Here is a 25,189-nt window from a genome sequence, read left to right as displayed (position 1 = left end):
TATGCTCCTTCTTCCATGCATTCCTTTGCACATCAGACATGGAAAGTAAAAGGGACTGACCCCTGGTCATGTAGACACTCTGCCCAGGGAGGAAGAGTGACATACGAGGGCTGGCCAGGACAAGGCCGGGAGCTGCGAGGGAAGGATGCCGAAGGAAGCAGACCTCACCAAAGCATGTGTCTAGCGTGGGGCTTGGTCTCCAGGACTTCAGGTGTTGTGAGTGGAGAGGATGGTTTTGGTAGAAGTAACGGGAGTTGTAAGATTGTCGTCAGACATGCGTCTGTGGGTGGTTTGGGGATTCTAACTCGTGTGTTTAATATGATTGTTTCTGTGAGAAGCTCTGCCTAGGGGCAAACCATCCCCAGCGTGGGGCACACGTGGAATGCAATTGCCCATTTGTCCTAGCCTTCTGCAAGCCAATGGAAAGCTTCCACAAGACAGGCTCAGGGGCCACGCCCCTGAGATTTTGGCTCAGTCAGTCTGGGGTAGAACCCAGGAACTTACATTTTAAACACATCTCTTTGGCCAGTGCTTTAGGTGGCTGAGGTGGGAGAATCACTTGAAGCCCGGAGTTTAAGACCTTCCTGGGCTCTACAGCGAGACCCCATGTCCACAAAAATTTAAAAATCAGCCGGGCGTGGTGGCACGTGCCTGTAGTCCTACCTGCTGGGGAAGCTTAGGTGGGAGGATTGCTTGAGTCAAGGAGTTTGAGGCTGTAGTGAGCTATGATTGCACCCCTGCACTTCAGCCTGGGTTACAGAGTGAGAAACCTGTCTCGAAAAATAAAAAAAGGAGCACACACTCTTAGAGATTCTGATGTAACACCAGGCCCCACACTTTGCGCAATGGTATTATTGTTCTATAGCTTCTGTGCCACCTTCTTAAATAAAGCCAAAGGACAGACATCATGATGATAATACCGCTCCACCTCCCTTTTATACGCGTGTCTCTTGATTGCCCCCGTTCCCCTTTGAGATCTTCGGAGCAATTACTCTTCTTGTTTTGCCGCTGAGAGAGCAGAGGTTGGAGAGGTTAATGAAGCAGCTCTAGGTGCTAGCGTGTGGCGGAGCCAGACTTCTCAGGGTCTAGCTCGTGTCTTCTCCTTGGGTTCCCAGTGCCCTAGAGTGCCTACTGCCTACTTGGTATGAGACTCAGAAACGTCGTGCATGAGACAGGGGGCTGTCTGTGCTCCTCCAAGTATTTTGGACTCCATTGCGATCCTACACAGTTTACAATGTAGGAATTCCATTCCAGGGACTCCCCTTACTCAGTCTCTGCAGCATTCTGTTTCTCTGCAGAGCTTTAAAACACGCAAGAAGTAAAATCCACGAGCTGATCTACTTAGCAACATTAAATGACCAGAAGCATGTTGCGAGCAGAACAGATTTCTGTGGGTTGCAAGTATTTCAGCCCCTTTCCATCACTTCATGACTGAGAATGAGACAGAACGAGGGGGCAAGCGTCGGCCTGGCAGTTTGCCCTCTCGTCCTGTGTCTGTCTCCAGCTAGCCTTGAGTCACAGGTAACTTGCTTCATTTTTCCAGACCATAGGCTTCTCCTGTGTGAAATGAGAAAGTTGGGAGTCCTTATAAGGTCTGCCCCAGCTCTAATACACACAGTGGCAAGCTTCCCAGGGAGAAAATATTCCCACTGATACGATGTTCTTTGGCTTTTCTAAGACAAAAGAAAAGTACTTGGTAAGCAATGAACTCACAATTCTACTATGGTTATTCATTTATTTTGGGGTTTGGAAAAATAGAAGCATGTTTTATCAGAGAATTAGATTCAAAATAGTTCAGTGGTTTGTTTTCTGCAGCATTGAGTCACTTTTCCCAGCTGCTCTGCCCTGTCGCTGTCTAGAAATTTTCCTTCCATGCCTGCCTCAGTTTAGTGCCTGGGTCATAAGGTAAAGCAAAATAAAATTGCTTCCTCTCAGCCTGTGCTTCTCACTTGCTTTCACTTAGAACTGATATTTTGTTTTATTGCAGAATTGAGACTAAAATTTTTACTCAAACAATAAGGGCAACCAAGCCAGAAATGCTTTTTTTTTTTAGCACATAATGCAGTATAAACCCACAGTAGCTATACATTGCTGAACTTGAACTTCACATTCTGAGAGCCCCAGAACATTTTTCAGGGTATATTTTTTCCTTTGAAATCAAAGCAATAAGCCTACACTGTTCAGAAATGAATTCCAGACATAGATTTTCATCAAACTCATCTGACATTTTAAATAAATTTTAGACTGATGAATTCAGTGTTTCTGCGATAGAGATCATAAACATTTTCTTTTAGGAAAAGCAATCTAGGGAGTATGTATTTGTACTGTAGTTAATGCTGTGTTAAGTCAGTGTGATATAGCTGCTGCAAACATTTGTAAAGCAAAGAAAAAAAGCTTTTATTTAAATCTTGCCGAGAGCAGAAATAAAATGAGCAAGTGCACGTTGGAGTGAGAGCAGCGTAGCGATCGGTACTGCTTCATGACGGGCACAGCTGCATTAGCATGTCACTTACGCTGCGAGTCCTATGTGGAATGATCACTTGTAATTCTGTGTCTGGCTGTGTGGCTTACGAGAGATGTTTGTTGAGTGAGTAACTGTGGGGTACATGCTTGCTTTTCTGCTACAGAACTGTCATTTACTCAGTATGGAAATTAGATGCAGATACCCTGATTGTAATACCATTTGTATATTCACATGAGAGTATGAAATAAGAATACGTGAATATCTATTTTATTTAGTAATGAAATATTCTTGGCTGACACAGGCACCACGAAGACAACTTAATCAGTCATTTCCACTAAATTATAAGATCATGGAAGGTAAGACTGTGTTGTATTGTCTTTTTAATCACCATGACCAGCACAGTACCTGGACATATGATAAATGCTTGATATACACACACAATTTTACTGCATGTATATGTGTACACATCTGTATATAGAGAGAGATGAATATTTTCATCAAGGCATAGGGGGCGGTTTATGCACCATGAGTTATCTACAGATTGAGAAAAAACTTTCCACAGGTCAGAGAGAGGTTTCAGCAGTAATGGAAAAGGGCAGGGTGGGCTGGAGTGAGCTTCAACATAGACACTGAAGCAGAATTCATCAGATCTTGTGATTTGGGGTATTATCTCAGAGATGTACAATTTTCAGGTGGTATATTTCTTCTCTTTCGCTGCACCATTTTCCTGTGTTGCCTTGGTTAGTTTTATGTTCAGAGTGTGTTGATTTAGACAGAACTGTGGTCTCACCCTTCTGCTAATCCTTAATTTCTGCCACTGCCGTTTCAAGAGCAGACTTGGGTTTCCAGCTGTCAGGGTTGGTGTCTCCTAAGTGCGTTAGGCTATGAAACCTTTGGTCCTGCTGAAACCGGCAAAGGTTTTGTGCAGTCAGTTGAAGCTGGGAAGGTGTGGCTATGTTGTTATTTTCTCTTTTCTCTTTCTAGTTCCATTCATCACAAAATCAACTTCCATAGAATACTTCTAGGATTCCATATCCCAGCTGCATGTGGATGAGTTTTAGTCAAAACCATCTGCAGGGGAAAGTCTTCACTGAGCTGGGATGGGGATGCTGAAATCCATTGCATTTGATTTATGTCATTGGATGTGATAAACATTAAAATTATGATATTTTTGAAGGTGGATGTTAATCTAGTTCACAGAAGCCAACGTTTCCAGGTTCACTTTGTGTTTGTGGATTAGGCAACAAGTGATTCGACCTTTACAAAGAGGATTGGCCATGTTGCCGTGCAGTCACGCAAATTGCAGTGCTCAGAGTACACTTCTCAGCTGCCTCACCCTTTCCCAGCTCGTTTCCCCAACTGGAAATGCACCCTGTCTCGGCTGGACTCTTTGGCTCAGCCTGTCATCCCAGCACTTTGGGAGGCCGAGGCGAGTGGATTGCCTGAGCCCGTGGGTTCGAGACCCGCCTGGGCAACTTGGCAACACCTCGTCTCTACAATAAATCAAAAACTAGCTGGGCATGGTAGCGCACACCTGTAATTCCAGCTACTTGAAAGGCTGAGACAGAAGGATCGCCGGAGCCCAGCAGGTCGAGGCTGCGGTGGCCGGGAACGTGCCACTGCACTCCAGTCTGGGCGACAGAGTGAGACTCCAACTCAAAAAAAAGAAAGAAAGAAAGAAAGAAACCTCATCTCCAAGTACATAACTCCCTAGCATCCATCCATTGCTAGCTTAAATTGTTCTTCCTCCAAAATACCTTCCCAGACTCCTCAGTTGGAATTATGCCCTGGAGTCTTTTGTCTCACAGCACCTGATTCAATTCCTCCCCATCTCTCTGCCCCCGGAAAGACTGAACATTTACTATGTGTCAGGCACTGTTTCAGGCTCTGAGGATTCATGGCAGCCAGGCAGACAGGTCTCCTTCCTGGAGCTTAGGGCTCTCTAGAGAAGAGATGCAGTCAACACATAAGCGTATCAGGTGATGATCAGTACCAAAAATCCAAACAGAGCTGGCCAAGAGTGGTAGAGAGGTTGGGACGCTGGAGGGAGCCCCTTTCTGAGCAGGAGACCCTTTCTGAACAGGTGCCATCTGAGCTGGAAACTTCACCAAAGCCAGTGGAAGCCATGCCAGTTTCTAGAGTATTGACCAGGCGGGGGAAGGGGCCAGTGCCAAAGCCCTGGCCAAGTGTGAGCAGCAGGGGTTAAGTGTGCAGAGTGAGCAAAAGGGGCCCAGGACAGGGATAGGAGACAAGATCGGAGACAGGCAGGGGCGCAGTCTTATAAGCCGATGCTAGGTCTTTTAATTTATTCAGTGTATAAGCAAGAATAACGGAGGGTTGAGGACAGATTATTGGTCATATTAGATTTCCGTTTTACAAATGTGACTCTGACTACTGCTTGGAGCATCCACAGAAGAAAGGCAAGCAGAATGAAAGCAGGGGAACCAGTTCAGACGTTCTTACAGTGGTGCAGGTGAGGGTCTGGGGCCACATGGGGATGACAGAGAAGGTAGTGCATTGTTGGAGCCAACGTGTGTTTTGGAGTCGGGGTTGTCAGGGTCTGCTGGTGGTTGGGACTGGATACGGTATAAATGGGAAAAGGAATGAAGAACAGCATCCAAGTTTTACACCTGAGCAACTGGGACGACAGCCGTGCTGTTTACTGGATAGGGAAGACAAAAGAAGGAAAGGAGAGAAAGAAATTACTGGTTTGGGTGTTAAGTGTGAGATTCCTAGAAAACATTTACCTGGAGATCTCACATGGTTATTTGACTCTGCAGTTCAGAGGAGAAATCAAGGCTGTAGATACAAATATTGGAGATATCCATATATAGACAACACAGCTGTAGCTGTCCATGTGTGTAGCAGATGTATATTTTCCATCCACAACCAAAAGCGTTCAAGAAATGCAACTTTATCTAAATTCAGTGAAAGCTATATTTTGAGACCCCATTCCACTCAGTACTGGAAAATTTAACTACCCATTCAGCCATCCCTTTAGATAATTAAATAAAGTCAACATTGTAAACATAGGTGATTTGGGTTCTTTGTTTTCCCCCAATTCCTGAAAACCTCGATAGGTTCATGACATCAGGTGGATTGCCTGGTCTTAGCATCCACTTGCACGTATGTTGTACTGTCTGGGCATTGGCTCCCTGTCTGGTCTCCCTGTCTGCCTTGTAGCACGTTACAACATGTGCTGCCCTCTGCTGCCACACCTCCCACACCCATGCCTGCTCATCCCCTTCCAGTCTGTGGGGCTGTTCTCTCGTGCCATGCTGGGCACAGAAAACTCTCAACTTACACAGTCATCACAGTGCTTTCCAGTGGGATGGAGAGTTCCTGCCAGAGTCTCACATCTACGGTCCAAGGTGCAGAGTTGGGGTAAGGGTCATTCTACCTTCTACCCACAAACTTACCAAGGTTCTAGTGTCCTCTCCTCACCTCCTGAGGTGATTCCACTCACCTCAGCCTCCCGAAGCACGGGATTACAGGCTGAGCCATCGAGCCCGGCGCTGGGAAATATCTTTGAAGGTTTGTGTTTTATATTAAATATTCAACTGGATTTATATTTGATTCCAGTGTGTTTGGAGTTGGCAGGGTCAGGGAGCCCTCTTTAGATATCCTTGCCAGTATCTGACTCATCTACATCAACTCCTGCTCTTCTTTTTCAAAAGTCCAGAGAGTATACTTAGCTCCTCTTGGGCAGATGAAAACTGGCTTCCAAACTTTTGTCCTCCTTTCTCAACCCCTTGAAATACAGCTTTTGAATTGAAAAGCCAAGGATTAACATAACTCCCCTCTGGATTTTTTTTGTGTGTGTGACAATTATCCTCTAGAGATGGGAAGCCTTATGTTTGCCCCTGTGAATAGAGGAAGGTCGTGGGGTAAAAGAAAATGGGGGGAAAATCAATTAAGACCACACAGGACTGAGAACAGTGACTCATACCTGTAATCTCAACTCTTTGGGAGGCCAGGATGGGAGCAAAACTTGAGGCCAGGAGTCAAGGCCAGCCTGGGCAACATAGTGAGACCCCATCTCTACGAAAATCTTTTTTAAAAAATTAGCCAGGTGTGGTGGCACTGGCCTGCAGTTCTCAGTACTCAGCAGGCTGCGATGAGAGGATAGGTTGAACCAAAGAGGCCAAGGCTGCAGTGAGCTATGATTGTGCCACTGCACTCTACCCTGGGTGACAGAGTGAGACTCTGTTTCTAAAATAGAAAGCCCAGATTTGTATTTCTGCCTTTCTCATATCTCCATCAGCTCAATCAGGGGAGAAATTTTATTGTCTCACTCATCAGTGTATACCTAGAGTCTCATGCAGAGGAGACGCTCAGAAGCCTGCAGAATGAGTAAAGTAATGGGTATGTGTTGAATGATTGATCAGGCCTGTGCTCAAGTGTACACACTCGCAGAAAAACTGTTGTGTTGCAGTCCACATGGGAACAGCAACTCAGAAACTGGCCATCACTGGAGTTTGTTGAACATTTCAAGCTATTATAAGAGAAAAATAGTTCACACAGTTAGTAACCTATTCAATTGTTTCATAATCAGGCATCTTTTTACTGACTTTAAAAAATGAAAACTGGACAAGCACATTGGAGAGAAGACATCCGACCCATGCTAGGCTATGCTTCAGTTGGTGGTGAGACCCTATTCTTGCATCTCACCCCAGCCATCTCCCACGGACATGCTGCTCACACATTTCTGGAAGGGTAACTCTACGGACAGAGGACACTCAGCTCCAGAGGACCAGAAGGCAGGGCTGAAAGCCCAATGCTGGGAAATATCTTTTTTTTTTTTTGAGTTAGAGTCTCACTCTGTTACCCAGACTAGAGTGCCATGACCGCTCCCGGCCAACGCATCCTCGACCTGCTGGGCTCCGGTGATCCTTCCGTCTCAGCCTTCCAGGTAGCTAGAACCACAGGTGCACGCTACCATGCCCAGCTAATTTTTTGATTTATTGTAGATATGAGATCTCGCCAAGTGGCCCGGGCGGGTCTCGAACCCGCGGGCTCAGGCCATCCACTCACCTCAGCCTCCCAAAGCGCGGAATTACAGGCTGAGCCACCGAGCCCGGCACTGGGAAATATCTTTGAAGGTTTGTGTTTTATATTAAATATTCAACTGGATTTATATTTGATTCCAAAATACGTGTGTACATGAGTTTTAATGTAAAAACCCCAATTCTATTCAAATCACCACCCAGGAAGACATGGCTAGTCCTATTCCATGACTTTCGTGGATACCAGTTCCCATTGTAAGGAGCAAGGTGTCAGGTCATTAACAACTTGGCATTTTCTTTTAATAAGGTCTTAGAAGTTTTATCGTTAAAACCACTCTTCAGTAGGGTTAATGCTCCAAATAGCCTTACAGAGCAAGACACTTCCATCTTTACTTGCCCAGAGAGCATGCCCAGAAAACTTTGATTTTCACTGGCACCTGTCCATCTGTCAAGGTGAATTTTTTTGTCTACCCCCGCATCATGTTTTCATTTATACTTAGTTTATGCGACAAAAAAAAATTGACCAAGATTCCTGTGGCATATTATTAAATCCAAACATTGACTATTCTCCATATCACGAAAACAGGACAAATTGGTAAAACATCTGAATTTAACATTATCTTGCAAATGCACTTTTTCTTTGGTTACTCTCAACAACACTGGGAGGTAAGGAGAGCAAATGTCATTTTTGTCCCCACTTTGACGGCCTAGAGCGATCTCAGGTCCTGTTCTAGCTCCACCACACATTTGCAAGTGGTGCTTTAAGTCACCTCGCTGTGACTCATGTTTCTCACCCATTAAAGGGGCTAGACGGTAGTTCCTGGTCATAGGATTTGAGGGAGACTCACATAGTAACTGCACGGCATCTCAGACAGTGCCACAAATATCAGACGGTGTATTAGTGACAAAGCCATGCAAAGAGTATGGCCTGCAAGTGAAGAACAGATTGGATGACCAATTCTCCCATTTACCTTACACATACAATCTACACTGTGGGCAAACCCATTTGAGGGACAGCTTGATAGAAGTGTCTCTGTAGATTAGGTACTCCTTTCTTGTGGAAAGGACTAAAGGGTAGAGCAAGAGGCCAGAGATGTTACTCTTAGGGTATCCGTTGACCCAGAGAGAGGAAGGCTAGGAGAGATTCTATTGTCCCAGGCAGTTGGGAGTGGCGATGGCAGATATGAGGGCTTAGCAGATTTTGCAGGCACACACAGAGCTGGGAATTTTCGATGCCTATTATTTATGGGAGTGACAATGCATTATTTGCATTTTCTCATTTAAAATATGTTCATCTGTAACAACTCTATTTGGTTGGAACTATCTTTATTTTACAAAAGATGAAACCGACTCAAAAAGGTAAAGAATCATGCTCAAGTTCACGTGGATGTGAGATTCGGAACTGGACTCCTTCTTCCACTGTAAACTCAGTGCTCTTTCACACTTTTCATCAACCGCTGTAGTCTTCAGTGATTTTCCTGCCTGATGATGTTATCCATAGAAGCTTTGATGAAATCTGGAGTTCAGTATAAAACGTGAGATCGATGTTTTGTGTTACTAGATTAGCAGGGATTATTGCCTGGGGGCGGGGGTTGAAATAGGAATGCAAATATAAACAGTTAATGATCTATTTTGCTTATTTTTATAATGTCTCACAACTTTTATCACAACTTTATTTTTACAATTTTTGTTGTCGTTTAAAAGTTTAAACATTTTAAATAAAGAAACTAATATCATTAGTGTATTATATAAATTAATATAATAAGGATGTTTGTGTGCCTAGATTAATAGATACTAACATTTTGCTATATTTACTTCTGTTTTTTTCTTTAGAAGAAAGGAAATATTTTAGTAATGACCCAAGCATCCCCCTCCCACCCAGCCAAATCTCTTTCCTCCCTCCTCAGAGGCAGCTGCTAGGTAAAGTTTATACTCTGTGTTTAAGCATTTCACGTAAATGGCCCAGTTGAACGTGTTTGCAACCCCTTTTTTTCCCTCAGCCGTTGCACTTGAAATTTACTCATAGAGAGGGTGCTGAGAGATTTAATTTTTCCTCTCTTTTCTTTCTTCTAATACAGCTCTTGCCACATAAAACAGACTCCTCCCAGTGGGAGAAACAGATGCCATGTGAGGTCTTTGGAGTCTTCTGAATGGGTGCTCCTAGGCACCCTTTCTTCTTGGGGTTCCTGTGAGAGACCCCAGGGTTTGGACTGAAGAGAGATTTCAGAATTGGAATCTGTAGTACTCTGTCTGTTCACTCTTTGGTTACTCAAGAATTTAAATCTTAGTTTCCCAAGAACTAAGTCAGTTCTCCAAAAGCAAGGCATCATGCGATGATATCCAACATTATGTTACACTTAATAAATATTTGTTGAATTGTAGCAGCATAAATTATAAGAAGGTGATTTACACAATGAACCCATTAGAAAATGCCAGGCATTCAGGTCATCGGAGGGTGACTTTTTGTGACTGAAACACCAGAGAGAAGTCTTCATTCAGACAGAGCTTATTTAGTGCATATTAGCTTGAGTCAGGCACCCGTGTTTATCCAGGACATGTCAATGTAAGGTCATTTAAAAAAGGGGGGACCTGCAGGTACACTGTCAAATATATACACATGGTGCCGATACTCATACAGTAAAATCCATGCTTGTTGTCCTACTTTTTCCACTTCATAGAATTCCAAAACCTAAACTGAAAAATAATTCTTACGGCACTCTCACTTTGGGTCAGGCACTGCGTTGAACACACCAACTTAATTTATTCATCTCAAAGGGTAGTGATGACCTAGGCTTTCTTATGACTCCCCTGAGATGCAACTGAGACTCACTCAAAATTGAGGCATATCCAGAATGACACAGCGAATGACAGGCTGCCTGACCATAGGCTTTCTGGTCAATCGTACAATGCCTGTAACCCCCGTTATAGGTAGTATCATCTTGCTCTGTGATACCCAGTATCTAGGCCAGGGAGGGTGGCCCTCCCTCACCACCTGAGTGGCACCCACATTCCCTCATCATCACGTGCTCATCCACTGGCCACCCAGTGATGCCCTGGAACCCTCCCCAGCCAGAACGGGAGCGACCTACATGACTTTTCCCGAGACATGGTAGCCTCTGCTGGTACAGAAGCTCCTGGAAGGGCTACCTGCCAGCCCCCATCCTGTTGACATTTTAGGAATCCACGTGAACCACTCCAGTTTCCATGGCAGGTGTGCAGCACCCCGCCCCTTTGATGATTAGACGACAGTGCTGCAGCAAATCGACAGCTCCAGTCATGAGCCTTGGCTCATTATTGGCATACGGTATAAATATTTGAGTCCTAGGGATTGTAAAATCAACAGATCACCGTGTCCAAAGCAGACACATGCGTCTCAGGAAGCCAGCCGACCCTACCAGAAGACAGCTTGTATTGTCAGTGCGCAAGCAATGATAGACGTCTGGACTCATGTCCTTCCTTCTTCCCCTGCCTCCACTGGAAGCTGCCCAGAGAGGCTCACATATGTGAGTCTTTGCTGTTTAAACTATTTCCCATCTGCCCTGCCTCTTGAGCAAAGCCCCATACTGCTGGAATTATCTGACCCAGAAAGATAACACCATCATTTTGTACGAGCGACTCACCGCCGTCTGGCCTGAGCCCACCAGCATCCTGTCCAGCCTGCATGTTCTCGTCCCAGGCACACTTGGTTCAGGTGTCCCACTGGCTTGAAATCATTGACTCCCTTCCAAACCGATGTGTCCCTCAGCATCCAACGCTAGACCTCCACCTCCCCTCAGGATGGCTTTCATCCATATTGCGCCTCAGACATTCAGCAGTCCCGGGACTGAGCAACAAAGCCGTCAGCATCGTTTTGTCTTCCTCCCAAGACGGCAAGCTCCTGCCCTCACGGGCCTTCACACCAGAAATGTTAAAGCCCATTCCTGCGAAGCAAAATCCACTTGGTGGGTGTCACAAGCCTGAGCCTTCTCTAGTGAATACCAAGCAGGTGGAGGTGTGGATTCGGAGTCCAACTGGGAAAAACCAGTGAACTCCAGCGCACAAAAACAGCAATGTTACCGGATCACTTGGGCTGGCAATAATTTAGGGAGCCGGGCTGAAATTAGGCGTAGTGATTTGTGATGACAAGACGTGGTTTCCGCCTTCAGGGAGCCTACGGGCCTCCCCGTTGTGGGTCACTTGGGCGTAGGATGTGGCAGAAAGACATAAATCCTCTTGAAACTTGAATGCTGATGCTTGAGTGGCACCCAGCACTTTTTCAGGCTTCACAATTTCGTAAAGAAAAGACTGGGACAAGCCGGGCTCGGTGGCTCAGCCTGTCATCCCGCGCCTTTGGGAGGCTGAGGTGAGTGGATGGCCTGAGCCCGCGGGTTCGAGACCCACCTGGGCAGCGAGACCTCATCTCTACAATAAATCAAAAAATCAGCCGGGCGCGGTAGCGCATGCCTGTCATTCCGGCTACTTGGAAGGCTGAGGCGGAAGGATCGCCGGAGCCCAGCGGGTCGAGGCTGCGGTGGCCGGGAGCGGCCTCTGCACTCCAGTCTGGGCGACAGAGTGAGACTCCAACTCAAAAAAAAAAACCCAAACAAACAAACAAAGAAAAGACTGGGACTTTGGGACAATGAACCAGAAGGGAATAAATTGGAGTTTCGGTTTATTCGTGGGCCTCGTGAGAATAATAATGTTTACGAAGGAGTTTGCGGTCAAGTTTAAACTGAGATGAGGAGTTTAGATGAGATAGTGTATGGGAGGTACTCAGTGCAGTGCTCCGCATGTAGCACACGCTTGGCCAGTGGCCACCTCCAGCCTCCAACTCCTGTGTTGCCCGCTGTTGATGACACAGGCGTGGCTCAGAGCAGCCCTGCCCTCTCTGTGCCTGCAGTTCCCCAGACACTCCATCCAGGCTGAGAAACCCTGCAGATGGGCACATCCTCCTTCCTAAACATCCCACCTCCACCCCCCAGAGCCCCCGGGGAAGCAATCCCACGCCAGCCCACCTCCCCAACCCGCTTTATTAATTCCAGTCATGCAGTTTTTTTTATTTCACAAATATTTATTGGGAACTTTCCACGCAAACCCACTTTGGCTGGCGGGAACACAAGACTGAGTAAGAGGGAGTTCCCGCCTTTGGGGAGCAGCCACAGGCCTCCCCGTTGTAGGTTGCTTAAACATTTTGTGTCCCCCGGGAAACCTGACTGCAAGGTTTTAAGGTCACGTCTTGGCCAGCTGAGCTTGTTGGGCTCTGCCAGCCCTCGCCGGGCCCTTCCTAGCACAAGGGTTGCCACCGCCATTCTGGAGTTGGAGGATCTTCGTGAACAGGGAGTACCACCTGCAGGGGGGCTGCCCTTCCTAGACAGAGCCTGGGAATCCTGCAGGGACAAGCGTCTTACAAAAGGAGGGCTGCCTTCTCCTGACTGGGTCCCAACTGGACTGGCTGACCTTTTTCTTTCTGCTCTTCTAAAGAAAGAATTCGCCTAAGAATGGGCTGGGACTAGCACAAGGATAAGTTTGGGAGTGCATCCTTGGCTTCTCCATCTAGGGGTCTGGAGACTCTTACATTTACAAAAAAGAAGAGGGCCCATTTGTAAAAGGAGCTGAGGAGGGTGTTAAGAGATCAAAGAATTCCAACTGGGGGAGCTATCCTCCTCTTTCCTGCAGACTGAGTGTTTCCTGGGATATGTGACAAGAGCTAATTTTAGAAAAATGATGCTGGAAAGAAAATGACTCCTGAAGGCTATTAAGATACATGAGTGCCTCACGATAGCTCACACGCTAAATCTCCTTTATTGTCTCAACATTAAAATAAATACTCAGGCTTAAGATCAGTCCAGATGACTCTCCAACACCGAAAAAGGACGTGTTTCTCAGACCCGCGGAAAAGCTGGCCAGCTGGCAGTTGTAGCAGACGCATCCATCACAGCGCGCTCAAAAAGTACTCTCCATTCAAGAAACTGGCGATAAAGCTCGTCAACCGCGGGACTTAGGGGGGACATCATTAAAGTGGCAAGGCCTAGAATTAACTTCTCTTTGCCCTTGAACAAAGTAAGAAGTTAGCTGCATTAACCCTAAGCTGCATTGTAATGTTCCTCGGAGGCAGTGTTTATATTTCATAATTTCATCTGACAGTTTGTGATAAATAGGGCCTTTTGGAAAATATGATTTCTCTCAGAACAGTTTGAAAGGGAATTTAAACACTCTTTGTACTAGTTTGAATATCCATAGGAAATGCCACTCGTTTCTTTGTTTGGGAATTAGTATCTAAGAGATGGCCACTGACCTTCCTGGGTGAGCAGAACAATCACAGTAATTTCCAGCAGTGGGGCACTTTTGATTTTGCCTGCAAAAATAGAAGCTCCCCGGAGGCCTAGCTAGAAAGGGCATGGGAGAAAGGGTAGGGAGGGAAAAAAAGTAGTTCACATAGGCAAAGAACATGCACTGGGGATTTCAACCTTTGCACCGCTGGGGAATAACGTTGGAATCACCACTGAAAGGAGAAGACAGCCACACCACAACCGGCATGAGCATCTTGTCAGCGCTCTTTCCAGGGGAAGACTGGCAGAACCTCAGCCGCTCCCATCACTTAATCCATCCCCAGCCAAGCACAGGGAAGGTGTGATTAGGACGCATTTTTCCATTGGCACCCGGGGACAGATGATTTGCTTGGTGGGCCTCTTGTATCCTCCCGGTGCCATTTTCATCAGGCCAGCTAATGATGAGACACAGCAGTGAGTATTATAGTCGATGCTCCATCATTATAATATTTCGGATGTACTATATCAGAGGAAAGAAATGTGCTTTCTATTACTTAACCAAACCTTCCTTTCGATGAAGCTGTACGGTCATTTCCAGGAAAAGAAGGACCCAGGGCTATCCCACTGACGATGTCCCCCATCTGTCTCTCCCATGGGTTTGTGACCAGTAGGCGAACGACTGAGACTCCAGTGTGACGTGATGTGTGTAGCATGCTGCTAGCAGAGGATCTGACATTGCCTTGAGACTTAAATCTTGGAGAATGCTCCCTTAATTGGCAACAGAAGGTTTGCCGCTACAGAAGCTGTAGGGAAGGCTTTTGGATGATTAAAAGCTGAAGCCTAATCACAAGTCGAGGCGGTGAGCCCACTCCTGTCTTATTATCACAGGGACCCCTTGCGTCTTACCTAGCTGGGAATCATCTCTTTGCCTCGAGATAGCTACTCCTCTCACAGTGCTCAGAGGGCCTTACGAATCCTACCTCTTTCTACTTCCCAGCACACCAGGCAGACAGAACAAACTGCCGTGGGGTCCTTGTCCCAAGGCAGCCCCCCAATCCTGCCAGGCTCCTTGCCTTCCCTGATGTCCGCTGATATCCTCTTGCTCTTCTCTGTCCCTTTCATGGATGGAGACTTCCCGTCTCTCCAGGCAGGAGCAAGGCTATTTCATGTAAGGAAGGCTATGTCTGTGTCAACCTTAAATAAGAGGCTTAGAAAATGTGATTAAATACGGAGCTTATTTGAGTGCTAAGCCTGAGGATAGCCACTGAGATAGCACCGACTCTAAACAAATGCCGTGTTTCTGTTGTAGGACCCCCGTGAGTCCAACAGGAATAGCACAGAGCCAGAGAGCCCGAAAAGAGACCCAGAGACAGTGGGTGAGACACAGAGTTTACTGGAGACTCACAGGGTGTCCAGGGATGACGGACTGGACCAAAAACAAAAACAAAAACCTCACTTCTGAGTTGGCAAGCATGCTAATTATTTGGTGACTCTCATGTGGTGACCTCCACCTAGTCCAAAACAAAGGGCCTTGGTCGCTTGCACGTCCGGCATCCCAAGGAACGGGCCAGAATCCAGACATTCTTCACAGATATGGCATAAACATCCGGGCTGACCACTCCCATAGTCCGTACCTAGGAACACTGAACACATGGTCACCCAGGAACATAGGGTCATTCTCAGGGTGCGTTTGAGTCACACTGCCAAGACACACCCGCCATCGGTTTCTAAAGTGAAATTAAGGTTTCCTTTCTGTCGTCAAAGACGGGGACAGTACAGCAAGGATGTTTTCTATATGAGACCGCACCACAGCAATGGATTGATTACAGGTTGTTATAGTCTGAGGAATATTTTGTTACTCTGTTAGGAGGGACAGTGATCTGAGGAAGTGTTATCTCGGGTGCCACCTGGTCTTCTTAACTACTTACGGGGGAAAAAGGCAGAAGTCGCAGCCGCGTGCCATGTGACTCAGGCTACATAGCCACATCCCTCCCAAGGCTCAGGATAATTTAGAGTTCCAACAGCTTTCAGTTTGAATGACTTGAAGTTTGAGCTATTTAATTGTACATCTGATCATCGGAATCCTGCCCTGAAATTGAGCAGGCTTGCCTTCTCAGCTCAGTTCCTGCGGCTTCCTGATTCATCCAACCAAGGCAACGTTACGTCCGTCTGAAGAAGGGGCGTTTTCCTTCAGCCTCCCAGGCTAGGAGTTTCTAGCCCTTCTCAACAGCTCAAGGCTTTTTTTTTCTTCGTCTCTCTTTCCACCACTCTGCACACACTTCATCGTTGCCTCTGTGTTTGAAAAATATCTTCTGGAGCAGAGGCTGAACTCAGAAACCTTGTTTCTCATTTTTCATTCACCCACCAGACCTGTTGCTCCATTCAGAGAAACCAGGTCACAGTGATTCCCCGCCAGAAGCAGAAAGACTGCCTTTTATTTATTTATTTATTTATTTATTTATTTATTTATTATTTTTTTAAATTTATTTATTTTTTGAGTTGGAGTCTCACTGTGTCGCCCAGACTGGAGTGCAGTGGCTGCTCCCGGCCACCGCAGCCTCGACCTGCTGGGCTCCGGCGATCCTTCCGCCTCAGCCTTCCAAGCAGCCAGAATTACAGGCATGTGCTACCGTGCCCGGCTATTTTTTGATGTAGAGATGAGGTCTCGCCAAGTTGCCCAGGCGGGTCTCGAACCCGCGGGCTCAGGCCATCCACTCACCTCAGCCTCCCAAAGGTGCAGGATTACAGGCTGAGCCACGAGCCTGGCTAAGACTGCCTTTTAAATTAGCTGCTGCTGCCTTCCTCTTCCAGGTGTGGAGCTTCTAAAAGTCGTGGAACTTCCTGAGTGACAGGACTTCCTCACTTATGCTAATGAGACAACTCACTTCCTGCCCCTAGATAGCTTCAGGTGGGACTCCGGTCACCAGAAAGACCAACCTGGTGAAATTACAGGGTTGGGACTTTGGGTCCCTTAACCTCCAGTGAAAAGATGAGGACTGGAGATGGAGTTCAATCACCTGGGTAATGATGCAATCAACCACGCTTGTCTAATGAAACCCCATGGATATGAGGCTGGGTGTGGTGGTTCATGCCTATAATCCCAACACTTTGGGAGGTCAGCGGGAGAGGATCACTTGAGGCCAGGAGATCGAGACCAGCCTGAGCAAAAAACCAGGCATGGTGGCATGTGCCTGTAGTCCCAGCTACTTGGGAGGTTGAAGCAGGAGGACTGCTTGAGGGCAGGACTTCGAGGCTGCAGTGAGCTATGATTGTGCCACTGCACTCCAGCCTGGGTGACAGAGTGAGACCTTGTCTCAACAAACAAACAAACAAACAAAACAAAAAAACCCTAGGCACTGGTGCTCAGTGAAGCTTTCTGGTTCATGAACACATTGATGTGCCAGGAGGATGACATACTTGGAATCCACAGAGAAAGGGTATTGGAAACTGCGTTCCCTCCAGATCTCACCCTACGCGTGCATCCTTCACAATAAAACTGTAACCATAAATATAGCACGTTCCTGACTTCTGTTAGTCATGCTAGTAAATGATCCAATCTGGAGAGTGTCTTAGGAACCTGGGGACTGGTAGCTGGACAGGAGGAAGTATGGATGGCCTGGAGACCCCACACACAGCTGTAACCCAACGTGAGGGCAGTCCTGTGGAGAGCTGTGCTCGTAACTCATGGGGTCTGCACTAACTCCTGGTAGTATCTGAATTGCATTTCAGGGCACCCAGTGGGGATGGAAACAGAATAACTATTATTAAGGGTAATCTTCCAATTTTGAGTAGAAATCTTGAAATATCAGAAATAGCTTCTTGACCTTTGTGATGTGTATTACAGCTGGAAGCATTGTCCCCTGAGTGGAGAGTTTAGACAACTCATGTAGCAGAATGCTACTCAAAGTCTAGCCCCAGAGTATGCACATCCACAACCTGTTCATTACCAGTTCACGCTGAGATACATACAGAACATGAAAGTAGGCACTTTTACAGCAATTGGGCCATGCCAAGACATTCCAATACGGAAATAAAAATATATCAGACAGTGACAGCTTCAGTAAAAAAAAAAACAACCTCTACCACAGATAATTTGAGGAGCCCAATTTAGAAAGTGTAGCCTCAGGTTGGTATGATCAGATGAACCAGACCTTAAGAGTAAAAAGCATGAGCCATAGAAGCAAGAAGATATATTTGAGTGCAATACCGGCTGCTTGCTATCCCTGTGCTTTGGTACAAGTTTCTAATTCGCTCTGGACCTCAGGATCCACATCTAGAAAATGGGTGTAGCAATATGTCCTACCTAATTAGGTGCTGGAAAGGCCAAACGAAATAATCCTGGACAAATGCTAAACACAATTTGGCATATAGCAAGTTAACTGCTGATGTTATTTATTTTATGCTCGCCTTTTGGCATCAGTGGTTCTGGCTTGGTTAAAGCATATTCTGGATATGTAAGTTTGATTTATGACTGCATGTGAAATCTGTAGCATTGCTTTCGTGTGAATACAAACTGAGATGAACACTTTTTTTAAAGTCACAATTTATACATGTGAGTGAACGTTGCCTTTTGTAGAATTCCTCTGGGATGCGAGATCCCTATCTCAAAATACTGCAGTTTTTGGAAGCACTTTTGGAACTACTTATTTGGCATTCCCGTTAAGGCCCGTTCCAGTGATCTCTGATGTAACAAATCACCTTAAAACTTAGTGTTTTAGAACACAGCAACAGCTCATTATTCCATGAGTTGACTGGGCTCCGCTGGTTTTCCCATAAGGCTTGCAGGCAGATGTTGGCTGGGGAATGGAATTACATGGAAGCCCAGTAGGGCTGGGGATCCATGATGTCATCTTCATACCTCACGTTTGATGCCTGGGCTCGGATAGCTGGAAGAGCTCAGGGCTGCCTGGCTGGCAGCTCTCATTCCATGTATTTTCCTTTTCTGTAGGGCCCAAGAGAAAACTTCCCCTTCATCCTTTGAAAATGTGCTGAAAAATCAACTCATAAAAGGCAGAAGAATTGCAGAAAAGGCATACAAAGTTATTAGCGTGTAGATGGTGTTATTTCTTTTAACAGTGGTTATCCGATATCCCCAAGGGGCACCGGTGTTTCTACGCCCCCCTCCTTAGGAGAAAGGGAGATGGAGAAGTGTGGGTGATGTTAGGAGGACATTAAATGATTTTTAGGGGAATTCAGTGGGCTTAAAGAACATAAAGTAGCCTGGGAAAAATTATGTTGGGCTCACAGAGCAGACAATGGTTTGTGATAAGTCTTTCCAGGTTAACAGACTTCAGTCATCCTTCCTTTAATATGCATTCTGTTAATGAAAACTCAAAGATGGGACCAGAGGTAATCATTTTCTTTGGGGTACTTCGCGACTTTAGGCAGATAAGAAAACGTCAGCGCGCTTAATCCTGTACTTTGGGAGAAACAGAGGATTTAGAGACCAGCAGAGGAAGAAGGTCAAAGAGACCTTGCAGCTTCTTCTTTAGTTCAGCATGTCAAAGCGCCATATTGTGGAGTATTCACTTCTGGGCCCCAATAATTTCTACATGGCTAGCTTGGGCTTCCTCAATGCATGGTGAACTAGACTTAGGGAGGTGTCTTTACTGGTGTCTGGCTTCCCCCAGAGCAAGTGTTCTAGGGGCCAGGAAGTGGAAACTGCTCGACCTGGTTACTGGAATAGGTCCCCACTGCCATATTCTACTCGCCCAAGCAGTCACCAAGAAGAGGAGTCTTCTTTAAGAGGAGGAGAAGGCATAGACCCTACCTGTCCCTGGGTGGAGGTCAAAAATCCGTGTCCACCTTTAATCTGCTATAGATCCACAGAGAGGAATGTGGTCATCTTATTTTAGCCCATTTTTTGAATAGCTTCCTAAAGTGACCACGCCAAGGCAGGAACACTCATTTTGATTTCAGTTCCTCTCTGTTTGAGTAAAAAGCCCAACATCGCATTATGGCCTTACATGCCTTTGTGTTTATAGCAGCCGTCAGTCTATGCTGAGGAAGGAACATCGGGTCACAGAATTCCCCCAGCAGCTCCTCTTGTAAGATTCTCTCTACATTCTGAGAGTCTGATTTCTACTGATGACTTCCCTGTAGCCTGTGTTGCCCCTCTGCCCTCTATCCTGCCTTACCCACCTCAAGGGAATCTCCTGAAAGCCCACGGGCTACCATGTCACTCCTTTGGCTCTAAGAAGTTTACTCCCTAGTACTCATAAGCCTGCAAGTCACATGTCAGGGCAGGCATTCGAGACCCTTCATGCCTGGAAGTGGGAAGCATTACAGTTCCATCTTCCCCAAATGGTCTCTCTTACACACACACACACACACACACACACACACACACACACACAAACACACACACTCTCTCTCACATCACTTACTCAAGCAGAATTTACTGAATATCTGCCTGTGCTTGACTTTGTGCTCAGCTTGGAGCTCCAACGAGCTCCAGCATTATTCCACACATATACTTTATGTATATTTTCTTTCCAGATTTTTGCTTAAGTTCCTAAAGTTAGTTAGAGCATTTATTTCTCATTTAGATTTGAGGGGTCCCTGTGCAGGTTTGTGACATGGGTATGGTGCGTGATGATGAGGTTTGGGACTCTATTGAACCTGTCACCCAAATAGTGGGTGTGGAATTCAACGGGTAGTTTTTCAACTCTTTGCCCCTTCCTCCTTCCCTTCTGTCTTTAGGAGTCACCAATGCCTTTGGTTGCTCTCCTTATGTCCATGTGTTTAGCTCCAATTTATAAGTTAGAACATGTGCTACTCAGTTTTCCATTTCTGCATTAACTCTCTTAGAATAATGGGCTGCATCCATGTTGCTATAAAGAGCATGATTTTGTTTTTGTTATTTTTATGGCAGCATAGTATTACATGGTGTAATATCACATTTTTAAATCCAATCCACTGTTGGTGGCTGCTAGGTTGGTTCTCTGTTTTTGCTATCATAGGTAGTGCTGTGATAAACATGTGAGTCTAGGTGTATTTTGATAAAATGATTTGTGTTCCTTTGGGTATATACCCAGTAGTGGGATTGCTGAGTTGAATGGTAACCTGTTTTTAGTTCTTTGAGAAATCTCCAAACTACTTTCCACAGGAGCTGAACTAGCTTCCATTTCCACTAATAGTGTATGAGCATCCCCTTTTCTCTACAACCTCACCAGCATCTGTTGTTTTTTGACTTATTCATATTAGCCATTCTGGCCAGTGTGAGATGGTATCTTGCTGTGATTTTTATTTGCATTTTCTGATGATAGGTGATGTTGAACATTTTTTCATGTTTGTTGGCCACCTGTATGTCTTTTGAGAAGTTCCTGCTCATGTCCTTCGCCCACTTTTTGAGGATGTTGTTGTTTTTTTTTTTTCCTGTGGATTTGTTTAAGTTCCCTATAGATTCTGAACACTTACCTTTTGTCAGATGCAGTTTGCAAAAATGTTCTCCCATTCTGTAGTTTGTTCATTCTTTGGATAATTCCTTTTCCTTTGCAGAAGCTCTTTAGTTTAATTAAGTTCTACTTGTCAATTTTTGTTTTTGTTGCTTTTGCTTTTGAGAACTTCCTCATAAATTCATTGCTTAGACTAATGTCCAGGCGAGCATTTTCTAGCTTTTCTTACAAGATTTTTATAGTTTGAAGTCTTACGTTTAAAGTCTTTCATCCATTTTGATTTGCTGAATAGGATATCCTTTCTTTGTTGTTTACTTTTGTTTTGCAGCTTTATTGCTGAGTTCTCTATTCTATCTCATTTGTCTATGTATCTGTTTTATTTGTTGTTGTTGTTGTTGTTGACCAACAACATGCTGCTTTGGTTACTGTAGGCTTGTAGTAAAATTTAAAGTCTGGTAATGTGATGCCTCCAGCTTTCTTCTTTTTGCTTAGAATTGCTTTGACTCTTCAGGCTTTTTTGCTTCCATATGATTTTTTTTTGAGTTGGAGTTTCACTCCGTCACCCAGACTGGAGTGCAGTGGCCGGGAGCCACCACAGCCTCTACCCACTTTCCTCTGGTGATCCTTCCTTCCACCTCAGCCTTCCGAGTAGCCAGAATTACAGGCGCACTACCACGCCCGGCTGATTTTTTATTTATTGTAGAGATGAGGTCTCGCTGCCCAGGCGGGTCTCGAACCCACAGGCTCAGGCAATCCACTCACCTTAGCCTCCCAAAGGCGTGGGATTACAGGCTGAGCCACCGAGCCCGGCTCGCTTCCATATGATTTTAAGTCTTGTTTTGCTTTATGTCCTAGAGCTGTGAAAAATGATGCTAGTAAGTTGATAGGGATTATAGAATCTGTAGATTTCTTTAGGCAGAATGGACATTTTAATGGCACTGATTCTTATAATCCATGAGCACGGAATGTTTTTCCACTTATTCATGTTGTCTTTGATTTTTTTCAGCATTGTTTTGTAGAGGTCTTTTACCTCCTGGGTTAGCTGCATTCCCAGGTATTTTGTATGTGTTGTGACTACTGTAAATGAGATTGTGTTCTTGATTTGGTTCTCAGCTTGTATGTTGTTGGTATGTAGAAATGCTACTGATTTTTTAATGCTAATTTTATATCCTGAGACTTCACTGAAGTCTGTTATCAGGGCTGGGAGTCTTTTGATGGAATCTTTAAGGTTTTCTAGATATAGAATCATATCATCTACAAACAGAAATACTTTAACTTCCTCTTTTCCTGTATGGATATCTTTTATTTCCTCCTCTTGCCTGATTGCTCTGGCTAGGCCTTCCAGGACTATGTTACATAGGAATGGTAAGTGTAGACATCCTTGTCTTGTTTCGATTCTTAGAGTAAATGCTTCCAAATTCTACACATTCGGTATGATGTTGGCTGTGGGTTTGCCATAGATGGTTCTGATTATTTTGAAGTATGTTCCTTTGATGCTTAGATGGTTGAGGATTTTTATCATGAAGGGATGTTGGATTTTGCCAAATGTTTTTTCTGCCTCTATTGAGATAATCATGTGGTTCTGATTTTTTATTCTGTTTAGGTGATGGATTATGTTTGTATTGAACCGGTCTTCCAGTCCAGGAATAAAGTCCACCTGATCATGATGAATGATCTTTTTAATGTGCTACTGGATGTGGTTTGCTAGTTTGGGTTGAAGATTTTTATGTCTATGTTCATCAGGGGTATTGACCTGTAATTTTCTTTCTTTTCTTGTGTCTTTGCCAGGTTTTGGTATCAAGATGATACTGGCTTCATAGATAGAGTTAGGAGGATTTCTTCTCCTCAGTTGTTAGGAATAGTTTTCATAGGACTGGGACCAGATCTTCCTGGTATGTTTGGTAGAATTCAGCTGTGAATCTGTCTGGTTGAGGATATTTTTTGGTAGGTAAGTATTTTATTACTGGTTCAATTTTGTGACTTGTTATTGGTCTGTTTGTGGTTTCAGTGTCTTTCTGTTTCAATCTTGGACTTACACACTGTTGGTGGGAGTGTAATTTAGTATGGCCTCTATGAAAATTGGTATGGAGATTTCTGAGAGAACTAAAAGTGGAGCCACCATCAGATCCAGCAGTTCCACTACTAGGTATCTACCCAAAAGTACAAAGGTTGTTATATTAAAAAGACGCCTGTACCCACATGTTCATTATAGCACAATTCACAATTTCAAAGACATGAAATCAAACTACATGCCCATCAGCTGACCAGTGGATAATGAAAATGTGGTACATATACACTATGGAATACTAGTTAGCCATCAAAAAGAATGAAACAATGTCTTCTGCAGCAACTTGAATGGAATTGTAAAACATCATTTAAGTGAACTAAGGAACAGAAAACCAAACACTGCATGTTCTCAGTTATGGATAGCTACACTAAGGATCTGCAAAGACATAGAGGATGATATAAGGGACATTGGAGGCTCAGAAGGGGAAAGGAGGGAAGGGGTGAAGGGAGGAAAAATCATCAATTGGGTACAGTGTGCCCAGGTTGGGCTGGTGGGTACATTTAAAGCGCAGACTTCTTTGCCACTGTACAATACAACCATGCAACCAAAAATTATTTGTATTCTCTAAGGCTATTTAAGATACAATACAATAAAATAATAAAACAAAACAAAGTCTTGGGAGATTGCATGTTTTCAGAAATTTGTCGATTTCTTCTAGATTTTATAGTTTACACACATAACAGATGCTTGCAGTTATCTCTGGGAATCTTTTGTTTATCTTTGGGATGAGTTGTAACATCATCCTTTTGTTTCTGATTATATTTATTTGTATTCACATTCTCTCTAATTGTTTTATAAATCTGGGTGCTCCGATGTTGGGTGCATATGTGTTTATCCTTTCGAAAAACCAGCTTTTCAATTCATGGATCCTTTGTGTATTTGATTTTTTTCATTTCAGTTTTGTTTAGTTCTGCTATGATTTGGGTTATTTCTTCCCTTCTGCTACTTTCCTTTAGCTTGTTCTTGCTTCTCTAGTTCCCTTAGTTGAAAGGTTAGGCTGCTTATCTGAGATCCTTTTATCTTCTTGATGTGGGTATGTAATGCTACAACATTTCCTCTTAGCACTGTTTTTGCAGCATCTCAGATGTTTTGTTAAGTTGTGTCTTTTTTTGTTTGTTTTGAATAATTTTTAAATTTCTGTCTTGATTTTGTTGTTTACTCAAAAGTCATTCAAGAGCAAATTGTTTAGTTTCCATGTATTTGGGTGGTTTTGAGGGTTTTTCTTGCTGTTGATTTTCTTTATTTTGCTGTGGTCAGGAAAGATGCTTGGTATGATTTTGAAATGTATTAATATTTCATTTATGATTGAGCATGTGGTCAATCTTACATTATGTTCCATGTGCAGATGAGAAGAATATATATTCTAAGGTTGCTGGGTGAAGTATTCCATAGATATCTATCAGGTCCAATTGGTCACATGTCGTGTACCAATCTAAGATTTCTTTGTTAATTTTCTTCCTGAATGATCGATCTAAAGCTATTGGTGGGATGTTGACATTCCCCACTGTTATAATGTGACTGTCTAAGTCCTCTCTTAGGTTTAGTAGTAATTGTTTTATAAATCTGGGTGCTCCAATGTTGGGAGCATCTATGTTTAGGATAATATTTCTTAATGGGTTGAGCCTCTTATCATTATATAGTGCCTTTCATTTTATTTTCTTTCTTTCCTTTCTTTTTCTTTTTTTAAACTGCTGCTGGTTTTAGAGTCTGTCTTGTCTGATACAAGAATAGCAGCCCTTGCTCTTTTTTGTTTTCGGTTTGCATGGTGACCTTTTCCATCCCTTTACTTTGAACCTATAGGTATCATGAGAAGTGAGATGGGTCTCTTAAAGACAGCAGAAGGATGGGTCTTGTTTTATTCAGTTTGTGACACTGTCTTTTAAGTGGAGCATTTAGGCAATTGACATTCAAGGTTACTACTGATGTGGGAGGATTTGTTCCTGTCATATTGATTGTTAACAAGTTTCATTGTATTCTCTGTTTTGTGGTTGATTTAAATGGTCTGT

The sequence above is a fragment of the Carlito syrichta genome, unplaced genomic scaffold (genome assembly GCF_000164805.1).
Source record: "Carlito syrichta isolate Samal-C Ts95f unplaced genomic scaffold, Tarsius_syrichta-2.0.1 Scaffold302425, whole genome shotgun sequence".
NCBI lineage: Eukaryota > Metazoa > Chordata > Mammalia > Primates > Tarsiidae > Carlito > Carlito syrichta.
This window is presented reverse-complemented; position numbering follows the sequence as displayed.